Source organism: Hesperophylax consimilis, chromosome 15 (assembly GCF_061612785.1).
Source record: "Hesperophylax consimilis isolate HC1 chromosome 15, BYU_Hcon_1.0, whole genome shotgun sequence".
Classification (NCBI taxonomy): Eukaryota; Metazoa; Arthropoda; class Insecta; order Trichoptera; family Limnephilidae; genus Hesperophylax; species Hesperophylax consimilis.
The window spans coordinates 19,631,484-19,646,503 of NC_142850.1; the positions used below are offsets into that span (position 1 = coordinate 19,631,484).

At 32.6% G+C, this 15,020-nt stretch overlaps 1 non-coding gene across 1 annotated transcript; it reads left to right on the forward strand.

Moving 5' to 3' along the window:
* Positions 1-11,998: 11,998 nt before the first annotated feature.
* TRNAS-UGA (transfer RNA serine (anticodon UGA)) lies at positions 11,999-12,071 on the forward strand. The gene has a single exon. It is a non-coding gene; the product is annotated as a tRNA-Ser (tRNA).
* The last annotated feature ends 2,949 nt before the right edge of the window (positions 12,072-15,020 follow it).

The window sequence follows — 15,020 nt, forward strand, 5'->3', positions numbered from 1 at the left end:
GGTAGGTGGTAGGTGGTAGGTGGTAGGTGGTAGGTGGTAGGTGGTAGGTGGTAGGTGGTAGGTGGTAGGTGGTATGTGGTATGTGGTATGTGGTATGTGGTATGTGGTATGTGGTATGTGGTATGCCAAGACAGAGTTGTGTAGCGGTCCATCCCCTCTTCTTTATTATTATTATTTTTTTAAACTGAAACCGCACAACAGTCCCAACTGCTACCAACTGTCTGAAGCCAAGAAAAATATGGCGTCTCCAATTGGGGTACTTTGTGAGGCTGATGGTAGTGGGGAGGGGAAGAAGATGGGTTTTAATCAGTAATTTGTGAAATAACACAAATTAATTAAATTAAATTTACTTGCAACCCGCGACCTCCGGCTTGCTAGTCGACAGCCTCACCCCTAGACTATGAAGGCCTCTGCCTACCCTGCGAAAACGTCGCAGCGTGATTACTTAAATACACACTGTTATGTACTTAGATATACCTACGTATTAATAAATTAAGAATATTTTTCGTTACTGGTAATTAATAGTTCATTTACTAAACTATAAAATAAAAACCGTGCTAAAAACTATGCTTACAGCACCTATATAAACAACAACATATTTTTCTATAAAACACTGATATGTATCGAACTGAAAAAAGCGTTTGAATTCAAAATTAGGAACAAAGTACAGTCGTATATCATAACAAATATTTTACAAAATAATCACTGCTTTGTGAAAAACACCTACGCCATATTGAAAATAAAAAGGCGCGAAAAATGTTTAGATTCATTCATTTTTATATGTACCTTTCAAACGGATGCGTGAATGAAAACACCCACAAAAATGAACATTCGTTCAAGTGTATAGTGTTCACCAATTTTCTTTGTTTGGAAAATATTATTATCTAAATCTAAAACATAAACAACATGAGAAAAAATAATACTAAATCCTTGACTAGCGTGGAGTGCGCTGATCTTTTTTTCAGCCCGAAATGGCAGACTCCACAAGTCGACATTTAAAACAAAGAGACGAACCCGAGCAACAAAACTGTATACACCACTCCTTAAAGACATTCTTTAGATATTATTGCTTTTTACTTTTTGCCACGGCCTACATGTTTTGCTTGCCTGGTAAGCCCTTTGCGGTCGGTAAAATTAGAACGCGCATGGTCCTTTGGCGCCAGTACATTTTCCCGCATTCGCGGCTTGTTCGCCGGCCGGTGTGGGTTTGTTTCAAGCGCGCGCGAAATTCAAATTTGAATTCCATATTCGAAATAATAAAACGTCCCGATTCTCACGAACGATTTTGACGGATTTGTAAATCGAACAATATTATTTAAAAATTGATGTTGTCTCAGTTTTAAATAGTTTTTGGTGCAGTGTTTATTGTGGTGGTTTTGTTTATGGTGTTGAAAAGTGGTTTGTTTGTTATAATTTTTAATTGACTATTGTGAAAATCTGTAAACAATTTTTGTGTGTTTTAAAAACTTTGATGCCCATCAGTGAACTGTTCAGATGATGTAAGTTTTTATTTATTTATTTTCTCTACTAACTAACTTATTTTTTTAATATTGTAGGTACCTTATTGAACATTTTGCAAGTGATATTATACATTTACATTTTTGGTTGCTCTTCCTCCTTTCCTCTCTTCAAGGTTGTTTAATTTTTATCTTTTTTGTATTTTATTTTGTTTTGATTTCTTTTATTTCATGAAAAAAAAAATTTATACGTAAATACATTTTATTATTTTACCCAAGGGACGTCCTTGTGTTATGGCGGGTGAAATTTACAGACTCATTTAATTGAATTTATTCACAATATGAATGATTATACATAATATTTATATAATGTTTTATTAATAAATATTTTGTAAAATAAGAAATTAAGTGAATCAAAATGGGGAATAAATCTCCATATTTACTTTGGCATTTCCACGTAGGTAGGTACCGAACGCATCAATATAAATTAATGTTTACTGTGTAAGTACTTTACGAAAATGCCTTATGCATACATTACATTTGATTTTTGGGTAAGTACCTACGTACGTTTTTAAAAATTTAAATTGTTCTTTATTCAGTTCATTGTTTATTACAGTCATTGATAATGTTTCGACCACCAAGTATTTTAAGTATTTGATTAAGTAGGTATTTTTTTATTCCCTACTATTTTTAATTATCTGTCCACAAAATACAATTCGCAGTGAAATGGATTTATTCTCTGGATGGAGTCCCACTCCACTGGAGACGGACCATCGAATAATAACAATATCTTCCATAAATTATTGACATATTTAGTTATTGCTTTTGTTTTGTTTCATGTTTTCTTTATGTCGTTCTTTTTCTTTTGCGAATAATACCTACACTGCACCACTTCTGGAATTATTTTCAAGGTTTTTATCATCAAGGCGTAAATGTATGTTAAGGTAGGAAGGTCTTAGGCTAAGGACTCACGGAGCGATTTTTACCCGCGCCCGCCGCGGTTGCGGGCCCGCAGCCTCTGTAGAATGCAGATATTTATGTAAAAAATGAAAGCACATTTCACGACGCGTTTTACGCCCGCGGCGTGTGCGATTGTTTGCGGGGCCCGCTGCACCCGCGGTTATCTTGTACCGGCGGGCGCGGGCGCGGACCCGCAGCCGCGGCGGGTTGCCCCCGCGCGCTCGAGTTAGAGGGCGAGTTAGTGGAACTCAGTCTTGCAACGCCCGTCTTGCGATAATCAACCGCCAAGATTGCGGGCGATAACCGCGACCGCGGCGGCTGCGTCACCGCAAAAAAGAGCGGTCTCGTGAGTTTTGAAAATAAAACTCCATTCCGCCACCGCAGCGGGCGCGGGTAAAAATCGCTCCGTGAGTCCTTAGCCTTACCTACCTAAATTTCGTTTACTCCGTATTTTCACCAGCTTACAAAAACTAAACAAACTAGCATGCCTTTATCTTAACTGCGGGGGTAGGCAGATAGGACCACCAAACAACTATGTCTTTGCACACACTTCTTGCTTCATTTACATTCATATATCGTCTCATACATTCCATTTTGTTGTTCCGACTCTTGAATTGAAGAATTTGGTTTACTTGATCATCCCTGCGCGCCTCTGTATTTCTTTTATTTATTTATTGGACAATTTGTATAGCGCCGCTTTTGTGGGATATCACCTCAGGGGCGCTTTACAGTTGATGCAGGTATTTCAAAAAAATATAAATATTACAAAAATAAATTGAAATTAAGTTAAATATAACCAAATATAAAAGTTTATATTTGGTTTCATGTTTTTTTTTTTTTTTTACTTCTAATATTTGTGTATCTACCTATCTATTAATATTAGCGCCTTTGAGGTGATTACAACGCCTTTAGGTGATTTCAGCGCCCTTAAGATGATTTTGCACAAAAACGGCGATATACAAATCATCCAAATATTGTTATTATTATTAACGTTTAAATCTTTTATTCGAAACAAAAAAAACTTTTTTTGCGATTTCACATCAGGGTACCACGGTCAGGGTGGTCTATGGCACACCCAAATGGGGAAAGTGTCTATTTCCGAGGCGGAAGGAATTGGACAGTGAAAAGAGTCAAAATGAAGATTGCGAAGTCCCCTAGTAGTTACTAGCTAAAACGATTTCTTAGCCCGTTGTCCGACGGGTCGGTAAGCAATCGGCATAAACCGAATTTGCAATACCGTGAGCAAAAAATGAAGTTCGTTATAGTAAGGTAACGGTCTGCAGCGGAGTTCAGTGTAGAACATTTCTTCGCGAGGTCTTACAGCATTCTAATTTCATTCAACAGCACCAACAGTGGTATTATACATATCACATTTGGATAATATTTGAGAAAAAAATCCACAGCTAAAACTTTTTTCTTCGTTATGTTTTGATCCCTCGACCTGCGCCTTGAACAACCGCTCTACCAGTTGTGCCAAAGAGATCATCGTTATTTGTGTGAATACAATAATACGGGAAGAACGCCGGGTGTCTCTAACTGCATTAAAGCTAACGTGGACTACAAAAATGCAGGAAATGCTCAAATAATAATATTTACCGAGGAACAGAAACTTGGGCTATTTTCAGAAGTCCTCCGGAAGCTATGAGATAATTTTCTGAACCGCTGCGTACTGATGTCTTTCCTTTTACATAATGCATTCATTATTCTAACTCTTTCTTTTATTTTCCTTAATCTATTTGTTTTGTTTCTTTTCCAACACTAATCAAAAATAGATTAAGCATGTTAAATTGATCGCCGCAAAAATAATATCGGTCGGTAAATAAATCCACTATCTGGCTATCGCAACACAAAGGTATCGAAATAATAGCGTTTTTCCTCTGAAATTGTTTGGGGTTTATTTCTGATCCCTGCGGCACGCCATACTCGCGTTACGGCTGTTTTTGTTCCTTGAAACACGCCAACGCTAAGGCCAAGGTGAGAGTTCACCGCGCATAACCACATACAAAACAGATGCATAGTTAAATAACGTACTACTAACATCTACCTGCTTATGCGCTCCTGTTATATAATATTTTTTGTTCTCAGTAAACATTTTATCTTTCTACTGTTGAAGTCTACTTACTGCTACATTTAGAATTTTTTATTTGATACTTGTATCCCCTTTTCACAAAAGTTTAATTGCTTGTTTTGAAAATTTAGCAAGAAGTGTCCGTAAGACATAATTAAATTGTGTGGTTGATCTTACGGCATTTTAATGAGATAAAATTAGAATGTTAATGTTAGTTGTATGTTTCTACATATTTAAATATATATGTTATAAAGGGTGACCGGATAAATCATCACAATCATAATTCGTCAGTCATCACATCTTTAAAAAGTTATATAAAGTCATTAGAATTGTCACTGTGTTGAGTTATCATGGAACCGTTATAAAGATAGTAGTCATAAGCCTAGTCGTGAGACAGCAGTTATAGGCCTTAGTCGTAAGTCACTAGATAAGTCTTAGATGTAAGTCACTAGTTTTAAGTCAGTAGTTCTAGTATTAATTATTTAAGAAATATATTTGTACGGCGCTATAAAAATTAGCCAAATAATAATAAATTTGCATGAAATTGTGCGTAAATGCGTCGATCTACCGCTATAAAAAAACTCTGAAACTTTCACAGTGCGTGACATTGTAATAACTAATAGATGTAAACAATTAGTAATAAAGTTATATACATGTAAGTATATTTCTGAGTCTTTTCGATATTAAGTAAAATTTGTACAACGCCCTTGAGGTGATTTTTCACAAAAAGTGCGCTATAAAAAAATTATCAAATTATTATTATCAATAACACAATGCAGACCCGTGAAAAATCACGGAATTGTCAGAATTCTAGATAAATCAGTATCAATTTTGGAAATAGCTAATAAAATATTTTTCTGTTAAAACCAATTATAATACTTTATCGTTTGTCTGAATTCTTTAAACAATCTGTTCAAATTTTGAAAAAGACAATTCAAATCAAATTTGAGTTCATTAAACCAGATTTCACGCAGGACTAACATAACGCACAGCACAGACAACCGAAATTGGTATTTTTGATGATTGATTGGACTGATTCCCGCAGTTTTCGGTTATTAAACTCTTTTAATTGGTCAACCCAAAATATAAAAAGTCAATTCGCATAACAAACGAACAAATTCTGTATCTACAATAGTCAACACGCATATAAAAGAAGTAATACTGTAAGCAGTAAACAGTGACAATAATCATACGAACTTTCGGGTGGTTTTATTAAAAACTGAGAATATTTGCATATTTCCCGTCTTCTCTTGTTTCAGAAGTTGAATAAGGTAATACGATTTTCCAGTAAAGACATTCTTGTGGCTTAGTAATGTTAACATTTTCTGCACCTAGACTGAGCCATGTGCTTTCTGAAGCACGTCGTTTATTTAAAATGTTAATTTTACAAAGTAAGCTATACCTTGGCTGTTGGAGGTTGTCTGCCAACGAATACTCTGCGATTATATGAACTGAAATATTTCAGCGCATTGGTAAATTGTTTAAACATATTTTATGGTAGTTTTATACTCGAGGAACTGCCATAGGTGCAAATGGAACATACACCAGGACGGAATCGTAAAATCACAACGATTCGCTTATCAAACGCGAAATGCATAAAGTTTATTTGTTTATTGCAGCCATCTTCCAACACAAAGCATAAAGTTCTGGCGTTCGTTATATTTATCAACGTCATTTGAAATATAGGGGCGCATCTCGGAACCTCACAGACAGCGCCTCCCGTGAGCCAAACGGCGAATGGCGCGATGAAAATTTTTGGCACTCCTTGCAAAATTAATGGACGCCTCGGTAGATGACTCGATATCTGTTTTTTTGTAACGTCGTTTTTATGAAAAATAATCGCAAGAAAGATGTGTTAGGTTAGGTTAGGTTATTTTCGCTTTTTGTTTACTATTCAAATGAATGTACTGCTTGTCGAAGATAATAGCTTGGTAAAGCAGATGGCGATTTGAGCACACTTATGAATAAGTGTAATTTTTATGCAATTCCTACTTCTATGCATACGCCATTTAAATTTTACGATATTTAAAATTAATTAGTTGTACTGACTATACCTATACCTACAAATAAATGTAGGTTGCAGTGGCTCGACAAAATTGATATGAAATTTTTTCGAAATTATTAAATCTTACGTTCTGAGAATGGGCTACTCGCGATTGTATTCATTAGTGAAAAATAGGTTTAAATGAAACATGAAGCAGAACAAGACACATAAAAATAAACAGGTAACGGTCTCAACCGGGAATCCAACCCAGGATCTCTGTCTTACCGGGACAGCGCCTTTAACCAATAGGCTATTGGGACCTAATTATTTTTGGTCCTTTTTTATTTATTTTTTTATTCATCATGTAAAATAATTAAGGCGAAGCTTAATGCTAAATCACTCTTTTGATTAATCTTTATAACGAATTGGTGTACATTATGAATACCAAAAAATATGCTTTAGATAAATTGAAGGTTTTCCTATCGTTTCTCTCGAGTAGAATACAAATAAAAAAATAAATTACTCAATAAAAAATAGAAATGTAAACTTCTATTTTTTTCTCAATAGAAATGTATGAACCCGTAAAGGAAACAACTTTAAAATAGTATTATAGCTAAGATTATCTTTGACAGTTTCACTTGATTAACTTTTTTGCTTTCTTGCAAAATTATTTACAAAATAAATAAAAACCAGTTTTGTGCTTGAAATCGAACGTTTCTGGACTTCGTTTGTCAAGCGATTTTAATGCCTATTACCTACGATATAAGGTATACCAAGAACATAGAGATTTTTGGCTTGTAGCTTTCTCTTGTTCGGATTCATGTTTCGTTTAGATTTATTAGTATTGTCTTCTTCTTCTATAATATATTACATTGCTGGGTACCTTCTAAAGTTATCATAAAAACTATTAAATTTAAAAAAAAATAGTTTGTGTTTTTTTTCTGCGGGTGCAAAATGTCTCTCGCTCTACTGCCTTTTAATAAAATAAAAATAATCCCCGTTCTACATAAGCGAGTAATGCTTTAAACAAGTACTCGTACTCCGACATATCGATTTAACCCGAGACTAGGTATTCCAACAAAGGAAACAATAGAGCAATACAAGGCACGAGCGAAGAATTTCCAGCTGTGAGCTTCAACTCAGAGCTAATCTACATACGAGTCGTAACTCGCGCCGAGCTATTGTCGAGATTAATATCTTCATGTCACTGCATTTAATGACAGCTCTACGACATGACGGGTTCTACTTCTGGGTAGGTACTTTTATCATTGATACATATTTGTGTACAAGAAATACGTGAAAGTAGGGAAAAATTCTTTTTAGTACTTTTTGGTAGGAACTTTGATGCATATATGCATAGTAAATAACTAAATGTGTAAAAATTGTAAACAACTAAGAATTTATAAGCCTTTTAAGGTCATTTCATAAAAAATCTCTAGTCCTAAAGAGTCCTAAATTCTCCATTCTTTTAAAATAAATATCAACTCTACTTTTGCCACTAATCTTCTAATAAATATAATATCAATAGTAATGCAGGAGAAAATAGCACAAGTAAAATCAATATACAGTGTTTTTGCCTCTGCAGTGTCCTCTGCGTGCAAAGTCAATAAACACACTTTGTTTTAATTAAAAGTGTGTTTATCTGAAGTGACCTGCCATGAAAGTATGTTTTTCTGTGTCTGTTTGTAAATGATACGTAATATAAGTATGTTTTTCTGAATCTGTTTTTTTTTTCATAAAATCAAACAGATTCAGATACGCTTTACAAATTATCATTTTATTATAATAATTATTAAAAAAACACGTAATATTATAGAAATACTGTTGAAAATTGAAATATTTTCTTGGAGCCATTTTTTAGTGAATTCTCGGATATTCTCCATCAATGATATTATTTTTATATTTCAAATTTTCTTTGTTTTGTTTTGAATATTTTTGCATAGGCATTTGATTTTTCTATTTAAGCAATTCCTGTTCGTATATTCACGTAAGGGTTAGATTATGATTCACTACCAAGTAAAGTTTTTAAGGTCAAGGTAAGGAATGAACTTCATTCAATTATTTTCTCACATAACTTCCAAGAAATACATTGTTTCCTACGTAATTATGGGTTCGCAGAATTGTCCTGGGTTGGCAGAATCCTAAGATAGTTAACCTCTGATGAGAGAGGAATTAAGAATACTGAATACACGTACGTCTCAAAAGTTTGAAAGCACGTCATAAAGCAGAATAATTGTACACAGTATTGTTTAAATATAATGCCCTTCCAAATGATAGATTCGTATGAAGCTGAAGGAATATAACGTATCAATTACTGCGTTTAAAAAAATTATCTGAATGCTACGAACTTATTGATAACCATGATAGCATGTTAGTGAACATGTTTCTTTATAACATTTTAGGTAATTTTTATATATTATGTATTTACTTTGCATTTACAGCGAGTATTGAGAAAAATGTAAGTTCCGATATTGATTTTTTGTGGTAGAATAAACAAACTACGTTTAATTTCGTTGGAATAACTAATCGATAATGACGATCTACTGTCAATAACTCAACTGCCTCTGAAATAATTCTTGTTTTTACAAGAAAATTGAAGGGTGATCGAAAATAGATTGTAGATTAGAGTTTGATAAAAAAGGCTTTGGGTAATAATTGATTAGTAAATATTTTGGTACAATTTCAACATTGACTGGTCTATTTTTAATACACTTTCCTTGCATACAGGGTTGTCCAAAAAGATGTTACCACTAACGTATGACTTAATACACACTATGTACAATTACTATTTAAAAATATGTAGTATCATATGAGTGGTATCATCTTTTTGAACAACCTGTATACTCGTATATAAAAAAATGAACCTTTCTTTGTTTGTCCCCTATAGATTCAAAAACTACTGAACCGATTTCTGTTTGTTCTTATTAGTGTCAAGAGTGCTTAGAGAGTTAAATAATTTAATTTAAAAAAAAATCATTTGCACCAAATTTAATGATGAATTAGTAACTTCCCGAGGGATCCATGGTTAAAAAATCGATTTTCTAGGTCTGCTAGGACAAAGTCAACCGTAGGTCCGTCCAATTCGTTATAAAGATGAATCAAAATAGTGATTTGGCATAAAGCTTCGCCTTAACTGGTATGTCTACGAGTATCTATTTACTGTATTCGTTTGGACGTACGTAACCGTAATCATATTTTGTAATAATTCATCGCTTAACACGGTCGGAAGAAATCAGTCAAGTTTCAACAATAATTTTATTTATTAATTTATATTTTCTTACATACAGTTTACGTTATAAGTAACAAAGATGTTTATAATCAGTAACTGAATGGGTTAGTAGTAGTGTTCTCATGTTTTAGGTAAAGTGCTGTTATGTTATATTAAGTAAAAACACGGCATCGTCCATGAGATATTCAAGGTGGGTATTATGGTGTATTAGGTTAATAGCAGTTAGAGTAGATCATAATAATACATTGACACAATATAGTAAATAAAGAAAATGATACTATATGAAATACACGATACTAAATTATTAAATAAAGAATTTGTTAATTTGATTAAAAAAGCATTCTTATCATGCGTGTATTTACAAAAACAAACTACCTTTCAATCAATTGTTCCCATTTCCTTCCGTATGGTATAGAGAAAAATGTGTCTCGAATTCAGAGAAAAAAACCGTTCGGTCAGTTCGTCTTATTGAATTAGGAAAAAGATCAGAATTTATTTTTGAATCAGGAAAGATCAGAGGGATGGCAATAAAATTTCGTGCTACTATTGTATGCTAAGATTGCCAAGGGTCTCTTTTTATGTCCACCCTTGGGTAAAGTACAGTCAGCGTGATAAGACATTATTCTACAGAACTCGTAAACGTGATTCGATTTGCCCTTACGAAAACCAATGGCAAATAAGTACCGATTCGAATATTATTATAATTCATAGATATTTCCATGTAAATTTATATAATTTGTGGATTTTGTCTTCATTATAATTGATCCATATATCCATCTATATCCATATTATGTGGATTTTGTGCTCATTATAATTGACAAATATATACATCTATATCCATATACTGTGGATATTGTCCTCACTATAATTGATACATATATCCATCTATATCTATATTCTGTGGATTTTGTTTTCATTATAATTGATACATATATCCATATACTGTGGATTTTTTCCTCATTATAATTAATACTTATATCCATCTATATCCATATTCTGTGGATTTTGTCCTCAATTGATACATATATACATCTATATCCATATACTGTGGATTTTGTCATCGTTATAATTGATACATATATCCATCTATATTCATATTCTGTGGATTTTGTCCTCATTATAATTGATAAATATATACATCTATATACTGTGAATTTTGTCCTCATTATAATTGATACATATATCCATCTATATCCATATACTGTGGATTTTTTCATCATTATAATTGATTCATATATCCATCCATATACATATAATGTAGATTTTGCCTTCATTACACATTTCTCGATTATTTTATCTTAGTCTTCCCAATCTAGTAGGTACACAGAGAAAAATGAGCAATGCTGATTTATTAAAAATCTCTACAAATTAATGGTAATCCTGTTATAAAAGGGACTGCAAGCCATTTCCTGATAAAGTGTTAGAACATTGTTATAAGTCATCCGTAATAAATTAGGAACATTTTTTATCAGGAAGTTATCTCCGTTTATTTAATGAAATGAAGATAATGGAGTATTTTCATACTTGAAATAATTACGTTTTTTCTGGTTTTGATTATTGTACCAAAAGAGTGAAAATTTTATGTTTCCATAAATATTTTTTTGATTAAAACGATCTAAAATCACAAATTTAAAAACGACCGAATTTGTCTACGACGCGCTACGAATTAGAAACGCTACTGGCAAACGTTAGCCGGTGTGACGTCACAAACGCCCTCCGCAAAGACATATCATTTTAGCGTCAAATTAACAATAGCTTATTTTAAATCGTTATTGAAAATTAATAAAACATAATAAAAATGCCACACGTTTTCGATAATTTAAAAACATAGTGATATATGATAAAAAAATAATTTAAATAATATTTAAAATATTATTATTATTATTTTTTTTTCATTTAAAACAATACATATATGATAACATATATTATTATTTTTTTTGGTAAACTAATGTTTAAGACAAGATTTTTTATGCATAGCACAAAGGGTAACAATTATTTTACAAGCAATAATTATTAGCCTGAAACACTCATCCACATTGAAAAATCTCCTGATAAAAGATACATGACGCCTTAAACATTAGTTTACCAAAAAAATAATAATTAATATTTGACAAGTTTTAGTATCTTCACCAAAAAATGTTGACCATTTGTCTCGACGCCATCTAGTGAGAGATTTAGCACTTACAAGGCCTTTATCATATCAAATAAAGTTGGTTGTTTTCAGGTGAACAAATGTAACAAGCATTAATTGTTGAATGAAACACTAGTATATATTGAATTATTTCGCGGATAAGAGATAAGCCGCCATAGCTCAGTGGTCAGAGCTGTCGACCTGAAATCGAAAAGACACGGGTTCATGTCCCGTTGGCGTCATGTATCTTTTATCAGGAGATTTTTCAATGTGGATGAGTGTTTCAGGCTAATAATTATTGCTTGTAAAATGATTACATATATGTATTGTTTTAAATGATATAATTGTAAAGCTGCACATCTTGATACAGGAATGCCCTAGTGAGATGTGCAGAGTGCGTTTTTTATGTTAAAAACTGTTTTTTTTTTTTTTTTTTCTTTAATAAAGACAACTCTTTTTGCCATACAAGTAGGTAGATACGATTACTTTAGGTACGTATTACAAAAGCTTTTGGTGTAATTTATCAAATTCCCGTCACAACTGAGTGGTGCTTTACAGAATACGTTATCCGCACCTGAGAATCGATAAGTCACTTTTATTTGGAGTGGTTTTTATTTATTCCTTGAAAAGGGTTTATAAATAAATGGATTTATGCAGTGGACGGTAGTGAATAAAGTTATGCAAGATTATGAAAGTTTATGTCACATATTTATTTATACTGGGTTTTTACAGATTTTCTCACTTACATGAGAACTATCCAGTTATAAAAACACAAAAATCTACAAATTACATGCATACAGATGAAAATGCAATTAAATACAGGTTACGTACAATTAAAAAACCAAACAAATAATAATATAAAATTAAACATAAGTTCAGTAAAATGACAAATAATACAAGGAGAGACAAGAGACACGAGAGTTACAGTGATACATAATATAATTATCTAAACATTTTATTTAGCAGCAGCTTTTTTGAATCTGTATAGATTATCGACGAAAATATCTACTTCAGCACACATCAATCTTATTATACAGTCGACACATTTGGGTCAGAGGGCTAAAATAGGCGATATTATTTTTGAATATATTCAGGTGAGAAATGTCTTAAACAACGGGAATTGGGGACATTTATTTCAATATTGCTAAGTCATAATGAGGTATCAAGATGGCCGTGGATAATTTTATGCCAACATATTAGGTAAGTTAATTCCCTTCTTATTTAGTGTATTAATCTTAAAGTATGCACGACGTGCGTTGTATGATCTAAGATGGTCATGTAGTCCACATTTGAACGATAATAGCCTTAACTTTTTTTTTTGACCTGATTCTATAATGTTTTCATACTTGCAATAATGTGGATTCCAAATAGTGCTTCCATATTCAAGTTTACTTCTAATTGAGGCATAGTAAAGGGTTAGAATTGATAGAGGATCTTTCAAAAGTTTACCAAAGTTTATCCCGTCATTTTAAGTGATCTGGACTTAATGTCATTAATGTGTAAATCAAATATGAATTTAGAATCAAGAGTACTTCCTAGATCTCTTATAGAAGACAATTTTTTAAAAATAATCTTATTAATGACATAGGAAAAATTCTTTGGAAACTTATTTCGAGTAAAGTTTAAAATGTAACATTTAAGTGCATATCATTGACAGTACACCAGTTATTTTGTGTATCGAGATCATTTTGAAGCAGTAGATGATCGGTAACAGACTTAATTTTCTAACCAGGTACAGGAGTCAACCTCGCTAAAAACTGAGCCAAATCCCGGTTGTGTAAGACCGGCATTTATTTCGTATATTAACTGCTTTGATGTCATCTTATTTCAGAAAAAATGCGCGTTTGCGCGTTTGTGTGTGTATTATATTATATTGTATTTATCAACGACAGCAAGTTTATCAGCTGAGTTTCAGCTCAGTGGGTTAATTTTCACTTCCAAGAATCCTCTTCATTCATTCATTAACTCATTCCATATAGAACAAAAAAATCAAAAATCAAATAGATGCATTTAAAAGGCGCCAAAATTCAAGCTGCTCCAGGCGCCATTTGACTCGGGCAGCAATGCAGCAGAGTTAACATAAAACCAAACAATAGTTCATTGATCTCATTTCGAGAGGAAAAGGCAACAATCTTCATACTAGTACACCAAAATACTATCGAATTTCCGAATGCATTCTGTATCAATGTTTTCTTGTAGTAAAACAAGTTATGGTCCATTTCGTTGATGCTTACGCTCGTTAACCAATTTATTGTTGGCAGTTGAATTGAGCACACATGGGTTTAACAAGCTTTATCGTCTCTTATTCCCATAACTTATCCCAACCCCATGGAATACGAACCCATATCCATGTAAAAAACGTATTTATAAGTACCAATGAATTGGTGCTAGAATCAAACAGGATCCTTTATTATTTATTGTTGTTTTCTAGACATTAAGTGATGTGAATTTTTGAAATCCCTTGTTGATCTGATATAGTTGAGAACAAGACCAAACGAATCAATTTATTGTTTCTAGATCTTCCCACACAAAGCAAATAGAAATAAAATAAATAAATGGAAAAACCAAGATTCGTCGAAGGTTGGGTTAAAGAATTGTGTTAGAGTTGCTCATTCATAAATATTTACTTTTTTTTACCAGAGAAAAAAAAACGGAAAACTTTCATTTGCAATGAATGGAAGTAAATTTGTAAATAAAATGTAGAAGCTACTTTAGAGGTTTTATCAATCAATAAATTAAAACGGATATGAAAAAAATCTGGTGGGTGTTATCGAAAATCGGTTAAAATACTTAGGTATCTAATAGATAGTTACTATTTATGGATTTTTTCTTCCCTTCGTGTTATTGAATATTACTCGAGTTTGAATAATTTAAATGAGTTTATATCTAATTCATCAATTCAAGGATTCACGCAACGAGATTAAACGAATGAATTGTTCGGGTTAACAAGGTGTGTTTATAAATTTAAACGAATGAAGCAAATCAAATTAATGAATTTATTTGAACGGAAAAATCGAACCACATATTAACACTTCTACTTACCTCTTACATAAAATGTTCGTTGATCTACATACATGCAATGAAAATTTCAGATTTTTTAGATAATCTTAAAAACCTTTGTTTGCCCTTTGAACTTATGTGACCTCACAAACAAACCCACAAAAAGCAAAATGAGAATCAATTAGTTTTGA